The sequence below is a fragment of the Glycine max genome, chromosome 8, assembly GCF_000004515.6.
Source record: "Glycine max cultivar Williams 82 chromosome 8, Glycine_max_v4.0, whole genome shotgun sequence".
Lineage (NCBI taxonomy): Eukaryota > Viridiplantae > Streptophyta > Magnoliopsida > Fabales > Fabaceae > Glycine > Glycine max.
Genome location: NC_038244.2, coordinates 35,910,028 through 35,938,024, shown reverse-complemented (window position 1 = coordinate 35,938,024; position 27,997 = coordinate 35,910,028).

The window sequence follows — 27,997 nt, the reverse complement described above, 5'->3', positions numbered from 1 at the left end:
AAGCCATGAAGAAGTTAACCCCTTCAATGAAGAAAATATTGATGAAAGTCCACCATCCTGATCTCTCCTTATTTCCCTTGTGGAGTCGTCGTCATCCTTCACCACAAATTCTTCCATGTTGTTGTCGTAGACTGCTGCAGACCTGTCCATGTCATCGTCCTCCTCCAGACACACATCCATGTTGTTGCCATCTTCCATTGCAAAGTCGTACCAAATGTCATCAACGACGATTTCGTCGAGTTCCTTGCTTTCACAAAGGTTGTGCTTCCCCTCTTCTCGTTATGTGCGTTCATGCACCCCCCCTGAGCTTAATGCCCTTCTCATTAGCTTAAGAAAATTTGTCAAGGCTGGCATCAAATTCGCAGGCATCACCAAGGCTACCATCACATTTGCTGACATCGTTGCTTGTTTTTGCCTTCCTAGCGCCCAGTCTCTATCATTTTCGTTGTCATCTTCTTCTAGAAACTTGTCCATGGTGCCGACGAGACCTAGTTTGCACCTTTCGTTAGTTTTGTGGAAGCTTTCCTTTGCATCACCACCTCCCCTGTGCGCACTTGCAATATTCCAGAGACCATGTGCGAAAAAGATATGACCATGGTTGTGGTAACAGTCATCGTTGGTGTCACCGTAGTTTCTGTTCTGCCACTATTGCAAGATACATGATTGATGCCATAGTAACCATCATTCATGTTGAAAACAAAAATATCTACTATTACCTTTGCTCAAATCTCAACTATCCATCCACTTTTAACTTTCTCCCAATCTTAGTCGTTGCCAAGAAGCACAATCTGTGCCAATTTCACTCTACCAATCCCTAGTTGCCACATTCTTTTCATGTTTTCTTTTCTCTTTTTTTCCCATATGCCTTTTGTCCCTTACCTCTACTGCAAATTTTCACGTGTTGAATTTTCAGCACCCACATATACCCATTCAAGCATACCTTTTCTCCTTAGAATCAACTTCTCCACAAAAGGCCCATCAACAATGATAGGATGGGCCTCTTCACCATGTCGTCGCACTCACACCAATGACCATGTTGTCTCACCAGGTTCTAAGTTCCAGTTCACACTATGTGCTCTGATTTGTTGAGATAGAGTGACAACAATTGGCTAGCAAAGAGGCATGAAGTTGCTAATTCGTCTAGGGTTTCAATGGAAATAGGCCTTTGGGCAAACATTTTAAATTGTCACTATTCTGGTTTAGTTGTTTGGTGCCTTTGGGCTTCACTTGACTCCAAAAAATAACATAAAACAAAAAAAAAATCAAAACATATATAATAAACCAAATAATAATAATAATAGTAGTGGTATTTTTTAAAACATAACATAACATATAATAAAATAAATAATATACTAAATAAAATAAAATATGTAATATGATAAACTAAACAATAATAATACATGTTGGGTTATGCAAATCAATTAGTGATCCAATGATCTAGTGCCCTGACTGAGTCGATCACCGGTTTGATTTTTAAAACTATATATAGTTATAATTTTAGGGTGTTACACAAATAATAGTAACAATGATTTACATAAAAATATATCATAACCCAAAGTCCTAATAAGGGTTCTCCTAAATGTATATTCTAGTACTAGAAACTTGGGATTTCACTACTAGAAATTATCCATTGAATGTCACCCAATTAACATAGGTTTTTAGGAAAATTGATTTTAAAAAATATGCAGTGACATTTTTGTAAATAAAATGTCATTAGTTTGAAATTATGAGATACAATTTGACCATAGTCTCAAAGGCTATCAAGAATGGTTGGAATAAGGTACTATAGTTGTTTACTTGAAAACAAGTTTCATTTACTTGAAAAAGTCTCAGGAAAAACAAGGTACTAGATTACGATTTCCATTATATAATGTAAATTAACTTAGGATTATTGTATATATGTTTATATAATGTAAATTAACTTATGATTATTGTATATATGTTGCAGAGTTTAGGGATCGAATGTCATTGGAATTGAGTGAAGTTGAAGCAATTAGCAAACAATGGGCAAGATAGTTCTAGATCTTAGAAATAGAGCATTGAATGCTTAGAATAGTATAACTTGCATTTTAGCAAATTTTTTATTTGTACTAGAATTGTAAACATGATTTGTATCAAGTAGTAACATGAAACTATTTATAAATGTATTAGTAATTCCAAAATAAATATATATTGTACCTTTGAAATTGCTTAAGTCTTATTTATTTTGAATTACAGGTTGGGTTTATTGTAAAAACATTTTTTTTTAAAAAAATGGACAATTTATATTGGTTTTGGCTAAACCAATGTAGAAAGTAGTTATTCAACATCGATTGTAGCCAAAAAAATTGATGTAGAAATCTTGTATTCAACATTGGTTTCAGTCAAAACCGATATTGAATAACTACTTTCTACATCGGTTTAGAGAAAAATCAATGTGAAAATATGATAAAAATATCACTATGAAGAACAAGCAACAGTCATTTTCCAATAAGCGATGTTATATGATATATGTTAACATCGATTTCAGAACAATTGTTGATTTTCAACGTCGCTAGATACAAATCGGTTCAAAATTGATGTTAACAGGCTTTTATACCAATGTTAAATACTTTTTTTTTTGTAGTAGTGTGTTACACACACATTGGTAGTCATTTTTCTCTGGTTACAAGATTTTCTCAAGTTCTATTCACCAATCACACTGCACAAATGTAGCTATTGGTTCTAAGAACATGTGCAAGTTTGAACCCATATTTTGATGTAGTTTATCTTTTCAGTTATTTATTTTTTAATTTAATTTACTTTATTGTTATTCTCTTGTTCTAGCTTTCTCCTCCAAACTCAAACTCTTTTATTTATTCATATTTGAACATTCGATTTTGTTTTACATTATTTCACTTATATCTATACTTGTGAAGATATATCTTTGCATAGTTTCCTGATTGCAATTGTATTTGAAGATATTATGTTTTGAATTTACATTCAATTCATGACTTTATTTCAAAAGATATTTAACGTTGCATAATATTCTGATGCCATTGTTATTTTTTTTATAGTAAATTATGCTAGTTTGACCAATCATAAATTATGTTTGATATAACTTTTTTTCATCAATCATAAATTATGTTTGATATTTAATGTTGAATAATTCATTGAAAGTTATAACAATGCTAGTTTGACCAAAGAGAATTCATAATCACGATTCCAATTTCCACTAATAAAATATTTTTTTTGTGGTTAGACTCAATTGTCTAAACTTAACAAAAATTGAGATCGAAAACTCAAATGAATTTTCACCATAAACAAATTGGCACGTCCAATGAGACTACATTGCCATATTGCAAAAGAAACTAGTCTTAGAGAAAATTGTTTATGAGATTACAAAGTGCTAGAGTTAAATCTGCCAGTGGGCCAGGAAATCAAAGACATCAAAAGACAGCAAGTCACCCAATTGAGTGGTAATTAATATGAATAACGATAAAGATAAAACTGTTACCATAGAGGCATGAGTTAGCAATTCATCAACAACTGCCCCAATGAAAACAATTTCAAATCTATCAAATATGATATGTTTCCAACATCCCATGTTACATTTGCATTAACCTCAACTGCAATTTACTCTAGTACATGATGCAGTTATAACTACTAAGCTTGAACAAATTCCTCCATCTACAACTATATATGTCGACACTAGGGGTAGGATCTTCATATCAAGGGAATCTTCTTTCAAATGATAATAATGGAACCCTTTTTAATGTAAGATACCCATGTAAAAGGCCTAATTAGAGACCTCAAATTAGGGGATTAGAATTTTTCTAAGTACAACCTTTAATTAAATGGACCTTCAGGACAAAATTCAATTACTTCTCAACCAAGAAATTAATTATATAATCGAAGTTGTAATGACCATAGTAATGGATATTCATTTCATTAATGTCTCTATGTTGGTGTGTGTGTGTGTGGTCTTCCCATGTCCTAGATTTTAGACATTAGTTATGTCGAAGTGTCTATATCCATATCGTGTCTAGTGTCAAAGTCAAAGTTTGTGCTTCTTAGGTTAAGGCCATTAAAGTGTTATTTTTGGAAACATTAAATGATAAACTTTCATTGTCTCTATATATGTCTCCCTAATATCTACATTTGATCATTTGACGTTTCCAAAAATAATGCTCTCATGGCCTTAACCTAAGAAGCACGGACTCTGACACAGACATTGGACACAATATGGATACAGACACTTCAACATAACTAATGTAAAAAAATGTAGGACATGGGAAGACCACACACACACACACACCAACATAGAGACATTAATGAAATGAAATATGAAAAACATATAACAAAATATCTAAATTGATGGTATATTCATCTTTTTAAATCAATCTTCTATGTTTTTTTTCAAGTGTATGAGTTATGTGAATGTTACAACTTAAATGTTCAAGTCAACAAAAATAACCTTTTAAATTAGACACCTAATAAGAAGTGTTAGATAAATGTTGAACAAGTGTCTGGGTGTGTCAGTGTCGGAAACGTGTCCGACAGGGCAAACAAGAGAGGTGTTATTCCTTTATAGGCCACTAAAAAAACGTATTTCTCACAGCCAAAATCCATCGGAAAGGTTAAAAATCTGTGGAAAAATTTCGTTGGAAATAGTCCATGGAAAATTTCCAATAGATATTGTCCGCCATAAATTTCCCATGGACTATTTCTGACAAAATTTTCCCCCAAAAATTTTAAACTGAAAATTCGTTTGAAAATCTTATTTTATAGATAATTTAATATTTCAATTGTTTTTGTTTTTTTATCATTTATGAGTGATAATTTAGCAATTATTTTATGTATTTTTATTATTTATCGTAAAAATTTGAATTGGTACATACTTATAATTAACGAAATAGTCAAATTGATAAATGCAAAACATAGACTAAAATAAATCATTAACTTAAATTTAAAACAAATGTAAAAGAAAAAGACAATGTAATATGTCAATGCCAATTGTCAATAGTAATTTTGTGTTGCTAACTCAGTAATCAAAATAGTCATCAGGAGAGTACCTATATTGGTCATCATGTTCGTGTTGGTGATCTAACTGCTGGTCATCTACCTGATCCTGCTGTTGATCATTTGCCTGGTCCTGCTGTTGGTCATGCTGGTGCTGGGGTTGATGGTCCTATTGTTCATGATGTTGCTGGTGAGGTTGTTATTGTTGATGAATAATGTTCCACGCTTTAGAAGGTAGGAACTGAAGGACAATGGATTGAAAAACATGCATCTCCTCCTTTGATTGACGCGGCTTCTCAGTCGGTTAATCTCTGCAGCATCTTCAGCGCGACTAGAAGATCCTTGCACATTCTGCATGAAGTTGTCATTTCCGTATTTGTAAGTATGGGCAATGTCTCTAGTACCATAAAGGTGCCCCTTACACTTTGGTCCCGTGGCAGCAACCCAATACTGACTCTTAAGTCTTTGTTCTTCAAAAGGGTCTAAAGAAGTGAGTTGTGATTCACCAACACTTGGTACAACATAAAACCTAGCTTGAGACAATCTAGCCTCGAATTCTTCCTGCCATTCATAAACAATTATTATTTGATAAATATAATAAATAATTTAAAGAATAAAAATATATGCAAGATAATGGTCTCACATGTGTCTGCCTAGATCTATCATCGATAAATTGACATGTATCCTTTCATAAATGAGTTTGTTGAAAGACCTCATCTACATATATAGATCGACCAAGCTCCTTTGAATACTAACAAGCATTATAAAATATACATTAATTTTTAAATTAAATAAGTATAAACAAGAATGTGTTATAATTTTAATGTACATACCAAGCGAATGGCGTGATCCTACAAGCTGACAGAACCATCTGTGTGCATACATCCACCCTTTTTAGATGCCCAATTTTTTTTGGCCTATGCACACTTGGAACGATACTAAGGTGCATTCTAATGTGATAACAGATCGTTTCAAACACGATCTCCAATCCAATATAGCCTTTTATTTTCATTTCAGGCATCCCTAAACATCTTAGAAAGTCTATGAGATGCTTTCGAGTGAAAAGCGTTTTTAATTTCATTGTATTCCTCAGGTCTCCAGACCAATTTTCTCTAAAGTATAACAAAGTCATGAAATGGTACACAATTAGAAAATTATGAATTTTACAATTTCATATAAAAAAATAGCTTTAATATCCATTTCAACCATTCAACTAATTCGGTAACAGAAGAATAATTTACCTTAAAACGCTGGAAAAAAAGATCATGATGATCTTTTGGAATCACTCCCCAAGTAGGCCAAGGCCGACCAAATTGTTGCCTAATGGACAGAGTGACAGCCTTTGCCGCAACCTTAGATGCATGAAACCTAAATATAAAAAATAATTCATCAAAATAGAAAAAGATTATATATGATGTATCATATATAATGAAAATTATATAAATTTTGTAATACTTACGCTCCATCGATTAGCATAATCATAAGACGATCATTAAGGGGGAGGGGGTCTTCCATCGCCAAATTTGTAGCATCTAGGAAATGATTTAGAACATGTTATGAACTAAATAACATGCATGAATTTGACCCAAAATTCAAATGATAGGCTAAAAACTGCAAGAATACATGAATAAATGTATCTAGAATTCAATAAACAAAAATCAAAATTCAGTACAAACTTATAACATAATGTGACAATTATTATGACTAAACATGACTCTATGACAACATGAATGAAATGATTTACACTTAGATTTTTGTGTTTTCTTTTCTAATCAATATTTTGCAAGAAAATTGAGATCTAAAGGTTCAGCACAAGAATATTATGAATGAAAAATGATAGAATCTAAAATCAACACAAAAACATGATTCAAGAGTAGATCTATAAAATTTGAACCATGGAAATGCAAAAACAAGTGTAGATCTAAGATTTAATAGGTTTATTTTTTTAATCTACTCTAAACAGCACCAAACCACAAGACAATGGAGGAGTTACATGGAGTAGATGTTGAAGAACAAGGAATTAAAGTGAATTGACCAAACCAAAGATAGAGGAAGCAAAAAGAACATCACCTAGATGAAGATGCTCTTGATACCACATAATGTAGATCCATGCAGAGCTTGTAGACCTTGGATCTTCTTCATCAATGGAGTCCTCTGCCTTTTGAAGATTAATGGCAGCAGAATGGAGAAGGAGGAAAGGTGATTGGAGACACCACTTCAAGGAGAAGATGGGTTAAGAACAAGTTCACCACAATAGGAAGTCATGGCTAAGAGCTTGAAGGTAGGAGAAGATGAGTGGAGGGAGAGGGAGAGAGGGCGGCATGCAATTTATGCCTAAAATGGGATCTGAACTTTGAAGTCTAATTTCTCAAATGATCAAAGTTGAAAAAAAATGCACACACAAGGCCTCTATTTATAGCCTGTCACAAAAAATTTGAGGGAAATTTGAATTTCTATTCAAATTTCACTTGAATTTGATTTTTTGGAGCCAAAATTTCACTAATTATGATTAGTGAATTTCAGTTATGGTTTAGCCCATTAATCCAAGATCAAATCTAAGATTTTCCGCTAATTGTGCTTAGGTGTCATGAGGCATGTAACCATGAAGGACAAGCACAATGATGTGGCAATAGCATGTAGCATGCAAATGCTCACCTCCCCCTTAGGTTAGTCCAAAATTTAATTGGATTAGGCTTCTCCCAGTTCAATTAAATTTCTCTTTGTAGAAGCAAGCTTCATTATGAATCAAGATTGATTCAAAGAAGTTTTGATGATGAAAAAGGTGATGACAAAAAGCTGAAAGATCAAGAACAATTCATGATAACAAAGATTATGATCTCAAGAATCAAAGAATGAGTTCAAGATTGAATCAAGAACACTTCAAGGTTCAAGAGGAAATTTGATTTCAAGAATCAAGAATCAACAATCAAGTTTCAAGATTCAAGCTTCCAAGAATTAAGATCAAGATTCATTCAAGAATCAAGAGAAGACTTAATCAAGATAAGTATTAAAAAGTTTTTTCAAAAAATGAGTAGCACATGAATTTTTCTCAAAACCTTTTACCAAAGAGTTTTTACTCTCTGGTAATCGATTACCATATTATTGTAATCGATTACCAGTAGCAAAATGGTTTTCAAAAAGCTTTCAACTGAATTTACAACGTTCCAATTGATTTCAAAATGTTGTAATCGATTACAATGTTTTGGTAATCGATTACCAGTGTGTTTGAACGTTGAAATTCAAATTCAAATGTGAAGAGTCACATCCTTTCACAAAAAAAGCTTTGTATAATCGATTACACTGATTTGATAATCGATTACCAGTGATAGTTTCTGAACAAATCAAAAGATGTAACTCTTCAAATAGTTTTTGACTTTTTCAAATTGGTTTTAAGTTTTTCTAAAGGTCATAACTCTTCTAATGGTTCTCTTGACCAGACATGAAGAGTCTATAAAAACAAGGCTTTGTTTTGCATTTGATGATCGATCTTTTCCAATTCATTCTTTACACAAGCAATTTTTCCACATTGATTTCTGAGTCTCTTTGAACTTCTTCTTCTTCTTTCTTTGTCAAAAGCTTTCTAAAGTTTTCTGGTTTTCTAAACCTTGAAAACTTGTGCTATTCATTCTTTTCATATTTTCTCCCTTTGCCAAAAAGAATTCGCCAAGGACTAACCGCCTGAATTCTTTTTGTGTCTCTCTTCTCCCTTTTCCAAAAGAACAAAGGACTAACCGCCTGAATTCTTTTGTGTCTCCCTTCTCCCTTGTCAAAGAATTCAAAACGACACAGTCTGAGAATTCTTTTGATTCTTCCCTTTCCCATATACAAAAGATTTCAAGGGACTAACCGCCTGAGAATTCTTTTGTATCCCCATTCACAAAGTTTCAAGGGTTTAACCGCCTGAGAACTTTGTCTTAACACATTGGAGGGTACATCCTTTGTGGTACAAGTAGAGGGTACATCTACTTGGGTTGTTGACTGGAAATCAGAAAGGGTACATCTCTTGTGAATCAGTTCTAGTGGAGGGTACATCCACTAGGTTGTTCAAAGAGAACAAGGGAGGGTACATCCCTTGTGGATCTTTGCTTATAAAAGGATTTTTACAAGGTTGAAAAGAAATCTCAAGGACCGCAGGTCGCTTGGGGACTGGATGTAGGCACGGGTTGTTGCCGAACCAGTATAAAAACTCTTGTGTGTTTGTCTCCTTCTTCCCTACTCTTTTAATTTCCGCTGTGCACTTTAATTCCCGCTTTTACTTTTGGTTAAGTTTCATTTCTATCCTTCATTTACTTAACAACATAGTAAAAGCCTTAGAAGAGTAAATTTTTAATTAGTAAAGGGTTAGGAATAATTAATTCAACCCCCCCTTCTTAATTATTCTGAGGCCACTTGATCCAATACTCTCCCAACACACACATCAAATAGTGCACTTAATGCATGTGAAATTACAAAACTAGCCCTAATAAAAAAACTAGTCTAGGTGCCCTAAAATACAAAGGCTGAAAAATCCTACATTACTGTTTCGCTCCGGGATACTACTTGTTTGTGTGGATGCGAAATCTACCGACAAATGCACCGAGTCATCAAGTAAATAATTAAAATAGTGTGAACCGAGTATCGAACTCAGGGAACTTGTTCATTTGGTAAAGGTTTGTTCAATAAGCAGACATTTGCAAACAGAAATCATGATTGTGACTGAAAGTAAAAGTATGTTCTATTCTAATTACAAAGCAACAAACATGAGCAAGTAAGTGTGAAAACAAATATCTAAAGGCATTGGGTCCTCTTACTGAGCAAATTGATGCAATTAAGGATGTTTTTCTAATTAAAGATGTTTATGTGTTCTATGTTGAAGGCTCAAGTACTAAACATCGATGTCTCATGAGTTTAGCCTAATTCTAATTAAACTTCGTTCGCAAATGTCTCTTGTTGAACTTAGCTTAATTGAATAGCTTTATGATCACAACATAATAAAAACTAAATTACTGCGCTCTGTGTCCAAACATACGGTAACCTAATCCTACTCTATAAAGTTCTAAGGAGACAATACATCTTTCAATGCTAAAGCCCCTAACAGTATACACCTATGGGCGATCAAGCCACAAGCATGCAATAATAAAGTATTGATAGAAACAATGAACACATAAAACAACCTTAAGTAGATAGGGAAATAGTTTACATCAATTACTCAACAAGAATCCCCAACTGAGGGTTTAGCCTTCCATAGCAAGGAAGCTTCTTTTACAATGAAGAAAAGGAATTAAGACAAATTGCTTGCTTACAAAGGAGTAGGGATGTCTCCTCTACCTCTAGGAATCTCACAATCACTCAAAAACTCACAAATCTTCCTAAAAGATCAAAACTTGGCTTCTTTGCTCTGTTCTTTGCCTCTGTGTATTTCACTCTTCAAGCTCTGACGGCTATTCAGCGCTCTCTTTACAGCTTCCTTTCATTCTCCGTAAGTTAGGCTTAAAAAAAGGGCTTCCTGACCTCGACGTCGCACTTAGCACCATTCTCGCGCTTAGTGCGAGTATGTGAATTTTCGCTCAGCGCCAAACTCTCTCTAAGCCTGGAAGGTGACAAACGACTCACTAAGCGAGCTAATGACGCGCTGAGCGTGTGCCTGCATGACAGATTCCCTTCCAGATTCCTCCTATCTGCTAAGCGCGTTGATGCCTCGCTTAGGGGATGACACTCGCTAAGCGCATTGAGCTCGCTTAGCGAGACATCAACTTTAGCACTTCTTCAAAATAACTGCTTTTTCCTGAAATTGAAGAGAAATTGATATTAATTCCATACACAAGGCTTCTACTGAGCATAGATAAAAACAAAGCAAAATTTATTTACAATCCTACAAAAAGAACCATTAATTGGGGAAAATATATACATTTTTTAAAAGTTTTCTATACAAAAGTTAGTCGTATAAGACGACTAACAAATTCCCCCAAATTTACAGTTTTGCTTGTCCTCAAGCAAAGAAAGAACAACTCACTTGTCCTCAAGTGACAAAATCACAGGGGTTATTCACAAGGTTTTTACTCCAAAGAATTCAATCACATGACATGAATGACATAGAATTCTTCAATCAACAGCTTCTCACAAGACATGCAGCTTTTAAACAATATGAACATGGTTATTAAGAAACACAGCTGAAATAAGCTAGTAAGAGCGACAGATATCAAGGAAGGATCATTAAGCAAAGCCTCACAGCTACTGTTTCACTGAAACACAAGTGTTTAGGTTATCCATCAATCAACAACCAACATAAGTCTCAATCTTTGCACTTCATCTCATATCATACAGTCAAGAATACACAAACTGAATCCGAAGGACTTTACTAGGCTTGTAACGAGGCTAGGCTGCAAACAATTCATGATTTTTCTAGGATGCAAAAGCTTAGGTTCTAAGAGAGCATTCATCCATAGATCAACCTTTTTCTTTTTATTCCAGCTCTATTACTTGCCTTTCTGCACTTAGCTTTTCTTTTTCTTAAATACCAGCACACACTTTTATTTTATACTTACAGTTTTTTTTAGATACTTGCTAGTTATTAGATGATTGTGTGTGTTGTTCTTTTCTTACCATTACAAGCTTCCACCCCATAATTCCCCAAAATTTGGGAAAAATTTCTTGGAACCCAAATTTCCTTTTATGAATGATGCTCTCCTACAACCTAAGACAAGGTAGAAGGAGATAAATTGTACAGGCTTAAGGTTCAATCAAACAATCATGCTTTCATATCAAAATGGGTGCAAGGGATAAATCAATCATGCACAAGGTAAGCTTTTTAGCTAAGTGGCTATCTTCAATCCAAACATGGCCTTCATCATCTTTAATTTCACGTATTCATTCCATACTCAGAGATTCATGCAAAAATCATTACTCAATGTTAGTCGTTCTCTCATAATTAAAGATCACACTTTCACTGGGTTGCGGCTAATGCGTTCCTTCACAATCAACCTGACAAACCAACTAACATCTTCAGTCATGATCATAATTCCATGTTCTTTCTCTTCTAATGACTACATGTTCATTCAAGGCATATGATTTGTGCATTTCAATTCACTCACAGCATACAATTGATCAATTCAAACCAATCACAAACATTGAATTCTAAAATCAAGTATCAACCACTGGATAATATAAATGCACTGTTCAATCAAGCTTTGTACAAGCTTTCAACCAAAATAAAAACTATAAACTGAAATTTAAAAGGTGAAACATAAACATAAATCTAAATTATAAAATGTACTAAAGACATGATAATAATAAAACTGTTCAAAAAGCAGGGAATTCAAAATCCTGATCTTGTCAATGATCCAGTGCAGAGTCCATGGCATGCTCATTCAGCTCCAGTGCAGTAGTGCTTGATGGTGAATCCTGAGAAAGAGGTAGGTTTGGCACTGGTGCAGATGACTCAAGTTGAGAAGAAGATATGTCCAACACTGCAGTGGAAGGCTCTGGTGTCACCTGTGGGGTAGCTGCTACTGGATCAGTCTAAAAAATGAAAGGCTCAAGTGGAGTGGACTTTGAGGCCTCTAGAATGTCATCCTCCTGGTCCGGCTGAGGCTCCTGGGCTGCAGAGGCCTCACCCCCTCCCAAAGGAGAAGGCTGGACTCCTGGCCAGGCCATCTTCTGAACAAACTCCTCCAAGCTCATAACTGGCCGCTGTTGGACCACATCCTGCAAACTCTGTATGATCAGGAGCTGGCCCTGATGCAGGCTCTGCAGCATAGACATGAAAAGTTCTAAGCTCTGAGCGAAGGGACCTGGAAGAACTGGAGCTGCTGGTGGTGAAGGAAGAGCAGAAGTAGATGGAGCTGATGTAGGGGGAGTAGAGGCAGCTGATGTAGATGGGGCCTCAGATCTTCTAGCCTTGGATTTTTGGGTCCCTGGAAAAGTGACTGAAGGTTCATCCAAGTTCCAACAATTCTTCTTAATATAGGCCAAATTAATGGCTAGGTTAAGTGACTCGAAGGTAAGAGAATCTGAGGTGACTCCTCGGGCCTTGCACAAGGCAGTAATCAAAGCTGTAAATCCAAGCCGCGAGGAGTTGGACTGAGCAATGAGTGAAATCTGACCAGAAATGAGTGATCCTAAGTTCATGTTCATCTTCATTACAAGCTCGTAGACTAACTTGGTCCTCTCTAGATTAAGATCAGAAGTATGGGATGTCGGGGCCAAGTTAGAATAAGATAGAACACTCCAGGTTTGGGCCAGAGTGGTAAGATCTTTCCTCAAGAGCTTCCACGGCAGACCCTCGACATTAAGAACAAATCCCCTCCCAGGGATACACAGCTAGGCTGCAAGCTCCTGAGGATCAAGCCTCAGTCTAGCAAACCTGGAGTAAGAAGGTAAGCTCTCCCCTTGCTCCATGACCATTGGAGTCTCCAAGAAGGTGTTGAGGGAATCAACATCAAATTTTATCAGGTGTCCTCGAACCCTAACTTGCTTGGGAGACTTGTCCTCAGGGACATATAGATTTGCATAGAATTCCTTCACAATTGCCACATCAATGCTTCCCTCAGTCAAGTTGGTGAACTGTTTATGTCAATTTCTTCTAATCAATTCTCTTCTGAAATCATCAAACTCATTGATATACAACTTGACATTTCTTTTGGGAAGAATGTTCCTGGCAAGCACATTATCTAAGTAATGGTCCCAGGCCTCCTGTGATATAAATCTTGATCTATCATACCCGACCTGAGACATTGAAGCTATGGCTTTTCTCTTACGGGAAGCCATCTGCAATACAAAAGAATCAAAACACAAGATTACACAGGAATTTATTCAAATTAAAAAGCAGAAAATAAAACTGAAAGTCAGACTGAGCGCTTAGTGCAAGTGACTCGCTTAACGTGCCTTAGGAAAATCTACTCATGCGCTAAGCATGATAGCCACGCGCTTAGCGAGTGAACACATATCCAATTCTTTTTTGCACAATTAGCTTAGCGAGCAAGCTTGCTAAGCCCAATTCCACAAATTTTCAAAACAGATAAGGATTTGCACTTAGCGAGGCAAGGCACGCTTAGCGCAACTACTCTATTGAACAACACTGGCTTAGCGAGCAGGCTCGCTAAGCCCAATTCCCAAAATTTGAAAAATAGAGAGATAATTGCGCTTAGTGTGATAGGGCATGCTTAGCGCACAACAAAACACAAAAATTTCTAAGTGTCTGAGAACACATTACTCGCTTAGCGCACAGACGCACTTAGCGAGTTCATAAGCAATTGAACTTTCAACCAGAGAACATGAACGTGCTTAGAGGGACAGAGCCACACTTAGCGAGTTCATCTAGAAGTCTAGATGTTCAACAGAAACGATGAACTCGCTTAGCGCAGCATGGTGCTTAGCGTGCTCATCGCGATTTCCAGAAAAAGCAGGGGCTTCTCACCCCTCCACTTAGGCCCCTATTAGGCCATCTAACCCTAATCAAAATAAGCACATTGTATCCATAATAAAACCCTAATGCTAGTCTAACGAACAACTAACCTAACAGAACTAAGTATTAATAGAAATTCAACCTAACACTACTAAGTTAACTAGCCTAAAGATTGAAATTTGGAAATAAAATGAACAAAGTTAAGAAGCTTACTTGTGCTGTTGAATATGAGTGCAAAGAGGGAGCAAAAATGCAGGCAATGCAGGGAGATTGAAGTACTGTGCAGAGGATGAATGCAATGAATGGGAGAAAATGCTCAAAAGGAGTAAAATGGTAACTGCCTAAGGCAGTTGCCTTATTTGCAGGCATTTTCGAATGACTCGCTTAGCGCATGGACTCGCTAAACGAGTCAACATGACGTTTGAGTTTTAAAGCTCATGCGCTTAACAGATCTACTTTCTAAGCCCAATACAAAATTATGAAATTCCAGAGAAGTTTTTGGGCTTAGCGCGAAGGTATGCGCTGAGTGAGTTCTGCAGCTCTGATTCGTCCTGTAACTCTCACTTAGCAGGCCAAGGTCGCGCTTAGCGAATAAAATGCTCCTTGAATGCAGTAATGGCCCTCGCTTAGCACGTCCATCTCACTTAGTGCTATTCCAAACAGAGAAGGAATTAGGCTTAGCAAGGGCACTCGCTTAGCCCAATTCTCAAAATTAATCAGACAGAGAAGAATAGTGCTTAGCTTGTCAGCGTGCTTAGCGAGACCAGACTTGCGCACTTAGCGAGATGACTCACTTAACCCAATTCCAAAAATTAAATGGACAGAGAGTTTATGGGGCATAGCGCACAAGTCACACGTTTAGCGAGACCATATAGCCAATGATCAGGGGTCAATGCGCTTAGCGCGAACAACAGCTCGCTTAGCGCATGAAGATGGCGCTTAGCGAGTGGACAACAAAAAAAATTTCAAGTTATTTTTCTGTCCACAACTTCACAAAAGCTTTTTAACCCCTTTTCCAATGCTAAACATGCTGAATTCAAACAATCACATGCAATCAAACTTAACTAGATGCAAGAAAAACAAAATTAAAAAGGGCTGGGTTGCCTCCCAGTAAGCGCTCTTTTAATGTCATTAGCTTGACGCAAAATTCGTTCATGGGTCCTGCAAGTGAATAATGGTGTTTAGCCTATCAATGCTTCCTCCATGGTACAACTTCAATCTCTGACCATTGACTACCCACGATTTGTCTGGAGTTGATGAATGAGGATCAACCAATTCTACAGCTCCATATGACCTAACCTCTTTGATAGTGAATGTTCCTAACCATTTAGATTTGAGCTTTCTCGGAAATAACTTCAGTTTGGAGTTAAACATCAATACTTGTTGTCCCGGTCTGAATTCCTTCTTGAGTAGCTTCTTATCATGGTAGGCCTTTACTTTATCTTTGTACAATCTGGCAAACTCATAAGCATTCCATCTCATTTCCTCCAACTCCAACAGCTGTGTTTTTCTTTGTTCCCCTGAAGCAGTCTCATCAAAATTCAAAAACTTCAAAGCCCAATATGCTTTATGCTCCAATTCTACTGGTAAATGACAGGATTTGCCGTAAACCATTTGAAATGGAGATAAGCCAATAGGAGTTTTAAAAGTAGTTCTATAGGCCCATAGTGCGTCATCCAATTTACTTGCCCAGTCTTTCCTGCTTGATGCTACAGTTTTCTCCAAAATTTTCTTCAATTCCCTATTGGAGACTTCTGCTTGACCATTAGTTTGTGGATGATAAGGTGAGGCAACTTTATGTGTAACATGATAATGGCCTAACACCTTTTGCAGTTGGCTGTTACAAAAATGAGAACCTCGTCACTGATTAAAACTCTTGGCACCCCAAACCATGCAAATATGTTCTCTTTCTGGAATTTCACCACGATTTTGGCATCATTCTTAGGTGCAGCTACAACTTCGACCCACTTAGATACATAATCCACAGCTACAAGAATGTATTCATTGCCCAAGGATAAAGGTAGATGGCCTACAAAATCAATGCCCCAACAATCAAACACTTCAACTTCCATAATATTCTGCAGAGACATTTCGTTTCTCCTAGAGATTCCCTCCATTCTCTGACATTGATCGCATTGCAAAGCATGTTGGTGAGCATCTTTAAAGATTGATGGCCAAAAGAATCCTGATTGCAAGACCTTGGTTGGTGTTTTGTCTCCACCATAATGTTATCAGCACCTGTCATACCCTAATTTCGTCCGGGGATTATTACTAGATGACATGCAATAAATGAAGTCCCGAGACGTCTCAGAAATCCAAAAGGAAGCAGGCTTGCGCAATCTGTGAAATTCCGTAATGTGGCGGAAATCGAAAAGAGTTGTTTTTGCGCAATCCGTGAGTTTCTGTAACTTCTTCAAAAGGTAAAAAAAGGAGTAAATACATAATCCGTGAGGATTCGTAACCTTACGGAAGGAAAATAAGTATCGTTACGAAATTCGTAAAGTTTCGTAACGTTACGGAAAAAGAATTACAAAAAAATAGAAAAGGGGGATGCATTTAGTAAAAATGGGGGTGTAAATAGCAACCAGGCCCACTTGGGCCTTCCAGAAGATTCCTCCAGAAGGTTGCTGCTTTTGGAGGAAGCAACCTGGCTCGCCTAGGCGAGCTGAGCGGCAGGCATCTCCCCTATTTTGCTATAAATAGGGGAGGAAGTGAAGAAGAAAAGGGTTTAGCCCCTTAGGCACTTCTCTCTCTTTCGAATTTGCTTAGAAAAATTGTTTCCGTGAAGAAAATCCAAGCCGAGGCGCTTCCGTAACGTTTCCGTGAGTAATTACGCGAAGATTCTCGACCGTTCTTCAAGATTCCTCGTTCGTTCTTCGTTTTCTTCAGTCTTCAACGGGTAAGTACCTCAAACTAAGCTTTTCGATTCATTATATGTACCCGTGGTGGTCCACATTTTGTTTCATGTATTTTCATTCTCGTTTTCATTTACTTTTTATACCCCCTTTTGACATGCTTAAGCCATTTATTTAAGTCATTTCTCGCTTAATCTAAAAATAAAAATAAATTTCCACCGAACGTTTGAATTGTGTCATCCGTTAATTTTGGTTAAAATGAATTCCGACCGTTCGGTCATGCCATAACCACATTGGAAATCAAAAAAAGAGGTAAAATAATAATATAATAATAATCAAAAAATGTCTTTTAGTAAAATAAAGCGAAAAATCAATCGGACGTTTTCCCTTTGGGACTTCTCATTCTTAATTGAATTGACTAATAACTAAAGTGAAACTAAGGCTAAAATCAACTCGCCTAGTCAAGCTCGTCCACAAAAATAGGTTTTTTGAAAGTTTATCATGTCAGTTTCTTACTAAGTAAAAAAGGATCATTTTTAAGGTCCAACGCTTTAAAATGATCACCCTTCAAAGTAAAAGAATCACTTGTTTCACGCATAAGAAAGAACTACGTAGGTCTGATTTCCTCTCCAAAGGAGGGTACGTAGGAGCAAGAGCCCCGCTTTTGTCGACCTCAAAAAATAAAAAGAAATAAAAGTTAAGATAACACAATTCCACAATTCTAAAAAATAGGCTGTTGTCCTTCGAGACAAACGTAAGAGGTGCTAATACCTTCCTCAAGCGTAAATACAACTCCCGAACTTAGAATTTTCATTTTGACCGGTTTCCTTCGGTTTTCCCGACGTTTTCCACAAATAAACGTTGGTGGCGACTTCGTGCATCTTTCCTCCTTTGGAAAGCGCACCCGTGAGCCTCGCCCTCGCTCGCCCGCGAAGGGCACGTTGCGACAGTTGGCGACTCCACTGGGGAGTATTTTTATGAGTTAGGCCTATTTTAAGGAATTGTGGATTTGTGCAACTTCGTGTGTGCTTTTGTTGAACTGTGTAAAATGTAAATAACTGTTGTCTATTTCACATTCTTTACACTGCATTCTAAGCACCCACGGGTTTGAGTAAAAAAGGGGCCCTACACCCGGGTTCATGGGAATTTAAGGAGTGGGGGTGAATTTATCATCATGCTAGGTCTCCGACTTGCTTGATAATAGTGAAACCTCGTCTAGAGCTTTCTCTCTTTATAATGTGTTGTCGCGGGTATTCCATACCGCCACAACATTATTATCTTGAGTGATGATACCTCTAGAGAACGGCCGTGTGAGTTATAAATGGTTGGGAAGTAGTTACTAGAGACCCATAGATATTATCCCATAGGTTTCCAAATAGGGGCAAAGAGCAAACACGCTCCTGTGCCATTCTTTCTCATGCATGTTTTGGTTTATAGTTTTTGCTAGTAATGTTTGGTTTCTTTAGAGTAATACATAACCCTTTTAATGCTACGTTGAGGCGCCGTCATGCCCAAAACGTAGCATTAAATTTGGATCTCTGCGGTCTCGTATGTGTGAATTACCCCTTTTTGGTTGTTTTCTTTCCGTTTCATGCATACGCATTGCATCGTTCATGTCGGAGTCTTGATCCACCCCTTTTTTAGGTAAAATGATGGGGACAAATCAAAACGGCAAAAGGTTTTATCAAGTCAAGGTTAAAAGTCTAGATGTCACCAGCCTCAAGGAATTGGGACTATTGATGGGACCCCTCCAAAGGCAAGCCTTCCGCAAAGTTTACGGGAAGATTCTAGATTTGACCGTAGCGGAGGTATTTACGGAAGCCGTCGTATCCCTCGCCCAATACTACGACCAGCCGTTGAGGTGTTTCACGTTTGGGGACTTCCAAATGGTGCCAACTATTGAGGAGTTTGAAGAGATATTAGGATGCCCTCTCGGAGGGAGAAAACCGTACCTTTTCTCCGGCTTTCTTCCTTCCTTGAGCAAGATCGCAGCTGTGGTTGGAGATTCAGCAAAGGAGTTGGATCGCATGAAGCGAACTCGGAACGGCATAGTGGGCTTGCCTCGGAAGTACTTGGAAGACAAGGCAAGGGATATGGCGAGCCAAGAGAAATGGGGCCCGTTTGCGGATGTTTTAGCTTTGCTGATTTTTGGGGTTGTCCTCTTTCCGAACGTTGACGGCTTGGTAGACTTAGCCGCCATTGATGCTTTCCTCGCATATCACCATGGCAAGGAAAGTCTAGTGGTGGCTATCTTGGCAGATTTGTTCGACACCTTTGACCGGAGGTGCGAGAAAAACAGTGCACGGATTGTCTGTTGTTTACCCGCTCTCTGCGTATGGTTGACTTCATACCTATTCCGACAAGACACGAGACACCCGTGTCCGCTTCAAAGCTATCGCTCATGCGCTGAAAAAGGAAGAGTCGTTTGGGACCAACATTTGGCCGGGATAGGGGGCAGCACGATCAATTGGTTTCCTCGTTAGAAGGAAGGCAAGGAAGGAGTTCTTTTCTCGTGTGGGGACTATCCTAATGTTCCACTGATAGGGACTAGGGGTTGTATTAATTATAATCCCGCACTCGCCATAAGACAGCTAGGATATCCCATGAGGGGAGCCCCGACCGAAGAAAGTCTCTCACCTTTCCTTATGAGAGATCTAGGCACGCAAGGTCTCAAGGTTATACAAAGAATCCACAAGGCGTGGAGGAGTCCGTTGAGGAAAGACAAGGAGCTTAGAGGTATCCGAAACGGCGTCATTGGAGGTTATCATGGATGGCTAAGAATTCACACGCGGGGCTTAGGTTGGCTCTCCAAATTGAAAGTTATCAATGAGGAGAACTTCGAAGCTCCGGAGGAAGATGAAGAAGTCCGAGCTCTAAAGTTAGAGCTAGGGAAAGCGAGACTCGCCAAAGAAAAATTCAAGTCAGCTGCTACCCACATCCGGAAGGAGTGCATCGAGTTACAAGAGGAAAATGCGGCCACAGCAAAAGCCCTTGAACAAGAAACCAAAAGGGCTCGCAAGGAGGAATACGGCCGAGAGAAGTTCCGAGGAGCATTGTGGGGTAGCAACAATGAGCTCAAGCTCCGAAGAGAGGAAAGAGATCGGTCACGGGTGCATGGCATGATCTTAAAAGAAGAGTTAGTTGCTTGCGCAAGGTCCAAAAGGAGTTTGGCTCAACACTTGGAAGCCACGGAGCAAAGCATGCTAGCCATCATAGGGCAATACAAGGAAGAATTGAACCAGTCCATGGCCCATGAACAAAAGCTAGTGGAGGATTTTGCACAAGTGTATGCCGAAAAAGAAGCAAGAGGGAGGGTGATTGATGCGCTGCATCAAGAAGCGACTATGTGGATAGATGGGTTCGCCTTGACCTTGAATGGAAGTCAAGACCTCCCGCGTCTGTTAGCCAAAGCAAAAGCCATGGCCGAAGTGTGTACTGCCCCCGAGGAAATTCATGGCTAATCAATTACTGTCAGCACATGATAGATTTGATGGCCCATATAATTAGGAATCGTTAGGTTCGTTTGTAACACCTTTGTATAATCTTGGCTAGATGAAAGCTTTTGTTCCTTTTTATAAAATGAGAAGTTCTGGACTCATTACGTTATCTAAAAATCTTGGGGTGGATCTAAGTGCTCCGATCATCCATTTGCATACTCATGTTTTGGTGGCATACTCACCGTTGTTTATTTCTTTAGGAATTCCAACATAACTAAGAAAACACCAAGCCACCCCTATAACACTCGATCCAGAAAAATGGATAATGAAGAGGGCGTGCAGGAACAGATGAAGGCCGATCTATCGGCCTTAAAAGATCAAATGGCTTCCATCTCGGAGGTCATGTTAAAACTCCAGAAAACCATAGAGGATAAAGCCACCGCAACCGCCTCCAGTACAGTTAGGGAAGTGGAGCCGGTGCTGCAACCCGCCTTGAATCCGGGCCTAGACAAAAACACGGCCGTGTTCGGTCGAAGGTATAGTCCGCAAGCTTATCCTTATGGCCTGCCTCCGGACTTCACCCCCTGTGCCGCCCTGGAAGATTTAAGCCAAGCCCCTACTTTCGAGGGGCAACTCCCACCTTATGAAGACTATCCCGGGCAAGACGATGCGGAAGGAGATACCCACCTTGGCCCTCTGCTCCACCTCAAAGATCCATCCCCACACGAACTACCCCAACCAAACATAGTCCGTCATGCCCCGGCCTCACCCACACCCGTAAAAGAATCTGTTCCCTTTGCAGAAGATAAGGGAAAGATTGAGGCGCTTGAAGAAAGGTTGAGGGCAGTCGAGGGCCTCGACAATTACCCATTCTCGGATTTGGCAGATTTATGTCCTGTGCCCAACATCGTCATCCCTCCCAAGTTCAAAGTACCGGACTTTGATAAGTACAAAGGTACGACATGTCCAAAGGGGCATCTCCGGATGTACTGCCGAAAGATGGGGGTGTATTCTGCGAACGAAAAGTTGTTGGTCCATTTCTTTCAAGACAGCTTGGCCGGGGCAGCTGTAGCATGGTATACCAATCTAGAAGCTTCCCATATCCGATCATGGAAGGACTTGGCAACTGCCTTCATTAGGCAGTATCAGTACAATACGGACATGGCTCCCGATCGGAACCAGCTTCAGGGTATAACTAAACGAGAGCATGAGTCCATTAAGGAATATGCCCAAAGATGGAGAGATCTCGCAGCCCAAGTCGTACCGCCCATGACGGAAAGGGAGATGATCACAATTATGGTAGATACGTTACCCACGTTCTACTATGAAAAGCTGATAGGCTATATGCCAGCTAACTTTGCGGATCTCGTCTTCGCCGGAGAAAGGATTGAATCCAGGCTATGAAAAGGCAAGTTTGAATATGCTGCCAATATGGCCCCCAACAACAACAGAAGAGCCCCAGCAGTGGGCGCAAGGAAAAAGGAAGGAGACGCCCACGCGGTAACCACCGCCCCAACATGGATGAAAGCACCCCAAAATATCCAAAGCTCATAGCAGCCCAATCCCCCAAATTTTTTTATCCAAACCGGGAATTCCCTCCCGACTCAAGTAAAAGGACCACCCGCGGCAGAAAGAGCGCCGGCCCAACGCACAGCTCCAGCCGCGCCCCGGCCAGTTAATAATGCAGCCCCCGGCGCGACCTATAAGTATGCACAGCACCCGAAAGATAACTTCCCTCCTATTCGCATGGCATACTTCGAGTTATGGCCTTCACTATTGGAGAATCACTTGGTGGTGGCCATACCCGGGAAAGTTCTCCAGCCACCCTACCCCAAGTGGTATGATCCGGGTGCCAAGTGTGTGTATCATAGTGGAGTTCCCGGACACAATATTGACGCCTGCATCCCGTTCAAGTATAAGGTGCAGCATCTGATTAGTGCCGGCTAGCTGGCGTTTCAGGAAGAAGGCCCAAATGTTAAAACCAACCCACTAGCTAGTCATGGAGGTGCTAGCGTGAACGCCGTCAAAGAGGACGGGCCACCACGGACAAGGAGGTTAGGAGATGTGACTACTTCTAGACGTTTCATCTATCAAACGCTGGAAGCGGCGCGCATGGTCCCCCGAGGTGGAGATGAAAGGGATGAATGTTTGTTTCACCTTGGAGAGTCGCATGACATGGAAACCTGTCCCGTGGTGGAAGAATTGCTTCAGCGGCTCATGGATTGCGGGCAGCTTGAAGTGTTCATAGGCGGGAAGGAAGAACCACAAATTTGCATGCAGTCGGAAGAGAAGAAGGTTCCTTTAACCCCCAAGGCTCTGGTGATATGTTTTACTAGGAAAGGGACCGGCTCCACACCCATATACCCGCGGGCGGCGCCCAAGCCAACGCCATTTGCATATCAAAGTAATAAGGCCGTTCCGTGGAAGTATACCCCTCCCGCGTCTAGCGAAAGAGTTACAACCGAAGTTGACTCCCTATCAGCTAAGGTAACCAACATCACAGGCGTCAGTGCCGTAACCCGCAGTGGTCGGGTGTTCGCTTCCCCTCACCTGGCGGAATTGCCCTCTAAAGGGAAGGCGCCCATGGTCCAAGAGCCCACAGACATAGCCACCCCCTCGAAAGGAGTAGATCGTCCCGCGGCAAGAGGAGCCGAAAGGAAAGAGAGACTTCAAGGAAAAACCGTGACTTTGGAAGAGGCCCATGAGTTCCTCCGCCTCATTCAACAAAGCGATTTTAAGGTAGTCGAGCAACTGAACAAAACTCCAGCAAGGATATCTTTGCTAGAACTACTCATAAACTCCGAGCCTCATCGTGCGTTGTTGATAAAGGTTCTTAACGATGCCCATGTAGCACATGATATCTCAGTGGAGGGTTTCAAAGGCATCGTTAATCATATAACCACCAACAACTACATCGCGTTTGCGGAAGAAGAGATTCCCGTTGAGGGGAGAGGACACAACAAGGCTCTACATGCGTCAGTGAGATGTATGGACCACGTTGTCGCAAAGGTACTTATCGACAACGGATCGAGTTTAAATGTGATGCCAAAGAACACTTTGGAAAAGCTTCCTTTTAGTGTGTCACATTTAAAGCCGAGCTCAATGGTGGTGCGAGCCTTTGATGGTACTCGGCGGGAAGTAATGGGGGAAATCGACATTCCCATTCAGATAGGCCCCCACACTTGCAATGTGGTGTTTCAAGTAATGGATATAAATCCTGCCTATAGCTGCCTCTTGGGAAGACCGTGGATTCATGCCCTGGGAGTAGTCCCATCAACGCTTCACCAGAAATTGAAGTTTGCAGTGGGTGGACTTTTAGTGATAGTGTCGGGTGAAGAGGACATGTTAGTGAGCTGCCCTTCCTCCGCACCGTACGTAGAAGTGGCGAAAGAATCGTTGGAAACGACTTTCCAATCCTTTGAGGTTGTAAGCTGCGCCTCTGTGGAACCAAGTCCGTCGCTACCTTCTCTCTCCAACGCGGCCATAATGGTGGCGCGTGTTATGAACCCGGGAATGGGTCTAGGCAAAGACTGCCTCGGGAATGCCGACGTGATCGATATCAAAGGAAATCCATACAAGTATGGATTAGGGTACGAACCCGGGATGCCGGGAAGGAGGAATGTGTCGTCAAGATTTCGGGCAGATAGGGTATGGCCCGGCCGTATTAGCCAGTGTTTCACCGATGCTGGAATGTTGTCCGAGGAGGAGGTGGCCGCAATAGAAGAGGAGTTCCCTCAAGACCCACCAAGTTTTGTGCAACCATGCCACCCCGATTCCCAAGTGGGGAACTGGCGCGTGATAAGCCAGTCAGAAGTCTATACCGCAGACTCAATGTAATTAGAGCCTATAGATTTCCTTTCTCTTTCGTTTTGTGAAACCTACCTTATTAAATAAACAAAGAGATCTTGTTTCATCTGTTCTTGCAGTGCCACCCTTTCTCATATCATTTTGCATGTTTTTGTTTCCTTTATCTTGTTTAGATGTGAGGGTCGATTCTTTGAGGAACCTAACAACGAGGGTTTCTCAATCGATTTCGATCGAGATATAAGCCAAACGATAAACGAGGAAGAGGAAGAGGACGTCCTGTCACCAGAGTTGGAGAGGTTGGTCGCTCAAGAAGAACGTGAAATGAAGCCTCACCAAGAAGAAACTGAATTGGTAAACTTGGGAACCACGGAGGAAAAGAAAGAAGTAAAGGTAGGAACCGGTATGACCGCGCCTATCCGCCAAGGCTTGATAACCCTTCTTAAAGAGTATCAAGATGTCTTTGCGTGGTCATATCAAGACATGCCCGGTCTGGATTCCGACATTGTGCAGCATAAGTTGCCTTTGAATCCCGGGTCTTCTCCGGTTAAGCAAAAGTTACGAAGAATGAAACCCGAGATGTCTTTAAAAATTAAAGAAGAAGTAAGGAAGCAGTTTGATGCGGGTTTCTTAGCTGTGGCACGGTACCCGGAGTGGGTGGCCAACATTGTCCCAGTCCCGAAGAAGGATGGCAAGGTTCGAATGTGTGTAGACTACTGGGACTTGAACCGGGCTAGTCCAAAAGACAATTTTCCCCTGCCACACATTGACATATTGGTAGATAATACAGCCAAATTCGCCCTTTTCTCATTTATGGATGGTTTCTCGGGGTATAACCAAATAAAGATGGCACCCGAAGATGTAGAGAAGACCACTTTCGTCACCATATGGGGGACATTCTGCTATAAAGTGATGGTCTTCGGGTTGAAAAACGCTGGGGCAACCTATCAACGTGCCATGGTGGCGTTGTTCCATGACATGATGCATAAGGAAATAGAGGTCTACGTAGATGACATGATTGCCAAGTCTCAGACTGAGGACGAACACCTTGTCAATCTGCGTAAGCTGTTTGGAAGATTGCGGAGATACCAATTAAAACTGAACCCAACCAAGTGCACCTTTGGGGTGAAGTCGGGGAAGCTGCTAGGATTTATCGTAAGTCAGAAAGGGATAGAGATAGATCCCGAGAAAGTGAAGGCCATCCTTGAAATGTCGGAACCACGCACGGAGAAGCAGGTTCGGGGATTTTTGGGCAGGTTGAATTATATCGCGAGATTTATCTCGCAGCTCACCCTTACCTGTGAGCCCATTTTTAAGCTGTTACATAAGAACCAAGCGGTCCTATGGAACGGTGACTGCCAAGAGGCTTTCGAGAAGATCAAACAGAGTCTCGCGAATCCCCCGGTACTCATGCCACCTGTAACGGGAAGACCTATTTTCCTGTACATGACCGTGTTGGACGAGTCTATGGGGTGCGTGTTAGGTCAACATGATGATTCTGGAAGAAAGGAGCAAGCCATCTACTATCTAAGCAAGAAGTTTACCGCATGTGAGATGAACTACTCAATGTTGGAAAGGACGTGTTGTGCTCTGGTATAGGCATCACATCGGCTTAGGCAGTATATGCTCAGCCATACCATGTGGCTTATTTCCAAAATGGATCCTGTGAAATACATCTTTGAAAAACCAGCCCTCACGGGACGAATCGCCAGGTGGCAGGTACTATTGTCTGAATTTGATATCGTTTACGTCACCCAAAAGGCGGTAAAGGGAAGTGCCTTAGCGGATTATTTGGCCCAGCAACCCCTCCAGGATTATCGGCCGATGCACCCCGAGTTCCCAGATGAAGATATCATGGCCCTGTTTGAAGAGAAGCGGACGCATGAGGACCTAGACAAATGGATTGTTTGCTTCGATGGGGCATCCAATGCTTTGGGCCACGGAGTAGGGGCAGTCCTTGTATCCCCGGATGATCAGTGTATTCCTTTCACGGCTAGGCTAGGTTTTGATTGTACCAACAATATGGCCGAGTACGAAGCATGCGCCCTCGGGGTTCAGGCGGCCATTGATTTTGATGTAAAACTACTCAAGGTGTATGGAGACTCAGCTTTGGTCATACGCCAGTTGAAAGGAGAATGGGAAACTAGGGATTCGAAGTTGATACCCTATCAAACTAACATCTTGAGGTTAGCCAAGTACTTTGACGACATTTCCTTCCACCACATACCTCGGGAAGAGAATCAAATGGCTGATGCACTAGCCACCCTGGCATCCATGTTTCAACTCGCCCCACACGGGGATCTACCATACATCGAATTCAAATCTCAAGGCAGGCCGGCGTATTGTTATGCAATAGAGGAAGAGCGGGATGGGAAACCATGGTATTTCGACATCAAGCAATATGTCGAGAACAAGGAATACCCACCAGGGATTTCTGACAATGACAAAAGGACGTTGAGGAGATTGGCTACTGGTTTCTTTGTAAGTGGTACCATCCTGTACAAATGAAACCACGACATGACCCTCCTACGATGCGTAGATGCCAAGGAGGCGAACTTCATGATTGAGGAGATCCACGAGGGTTCCTTTGGGACACATGCCAATGGGCATGCTATGGCCAGAAAAATCCTTAGGGCCGGTTATTATTGGCTCACCATGGAAAGCGATTGCTGCGCTCATGTAAGGAAGTGTCATAAATGTCAGGCATACGCAGACAATGTCAATGTTCCGCCACATCCTCTGAATGTTATGCCCGCCCCTTGGCCTTTTTCTATGTGGGGAATAGATGTCATTGGGGCCATCGAACCCAAAGCGTCGAATAGGCACCGCTTCATTCTTGTGGCGATAGATTACTTCACCAAATGGGTCGAAGCAGCGTCCTATACTAACGTCACAAGGAATGTGGTAGTTAGATTCATAAAGAAGGAGTTGATTTGTCGATACAGACTCCCCAGGAAGATCATTACTGACAATGGCACCAATTTGAACAATAAGATGATGCAGGAGATGTGCGAAGACTTCAAGATCCAGCATCATAACTCTACCCCTTATCGGCCAAAGATGAATGGGGCTGTAGAGGCTGCGAATAAGAATATTAAGAAGATTGTTCAAAAGATGACGGTGTCATACAAGGATTGGCATGAGATGTTGCCTTTCGCCCTACACGGATACAGAACCTCGGTGCGAACTTCTACTGGGGCAACGCCGTATTCCTTGGTTTATGGGATGGAGGCAGTACTCCCATTTGAGGTAGAGGTTCCTTCTCAGAGGATAATGGCGGAATCAGGCCTAGAAGAGTCAGAGTGGGCTCAAGCACGCTACGACCAACTTAACCTTATTGAAGGTAAGCGTTTGGTCGCCATGAGCCATGGGAGTTTGTATCAACGAAGGATAAAGAACGTATTCGACAAGAAGGTACGCTCGCGCAAGTTCAACGAGGGGGACCTCGTGTTGAAGAAGATGTCCCACGCTGTTAAAGATAACCGAGGCAAGTGGGCCCCGAATTATGAAGGACCTTTCGTGGTGAAAAGAGCCTTTTC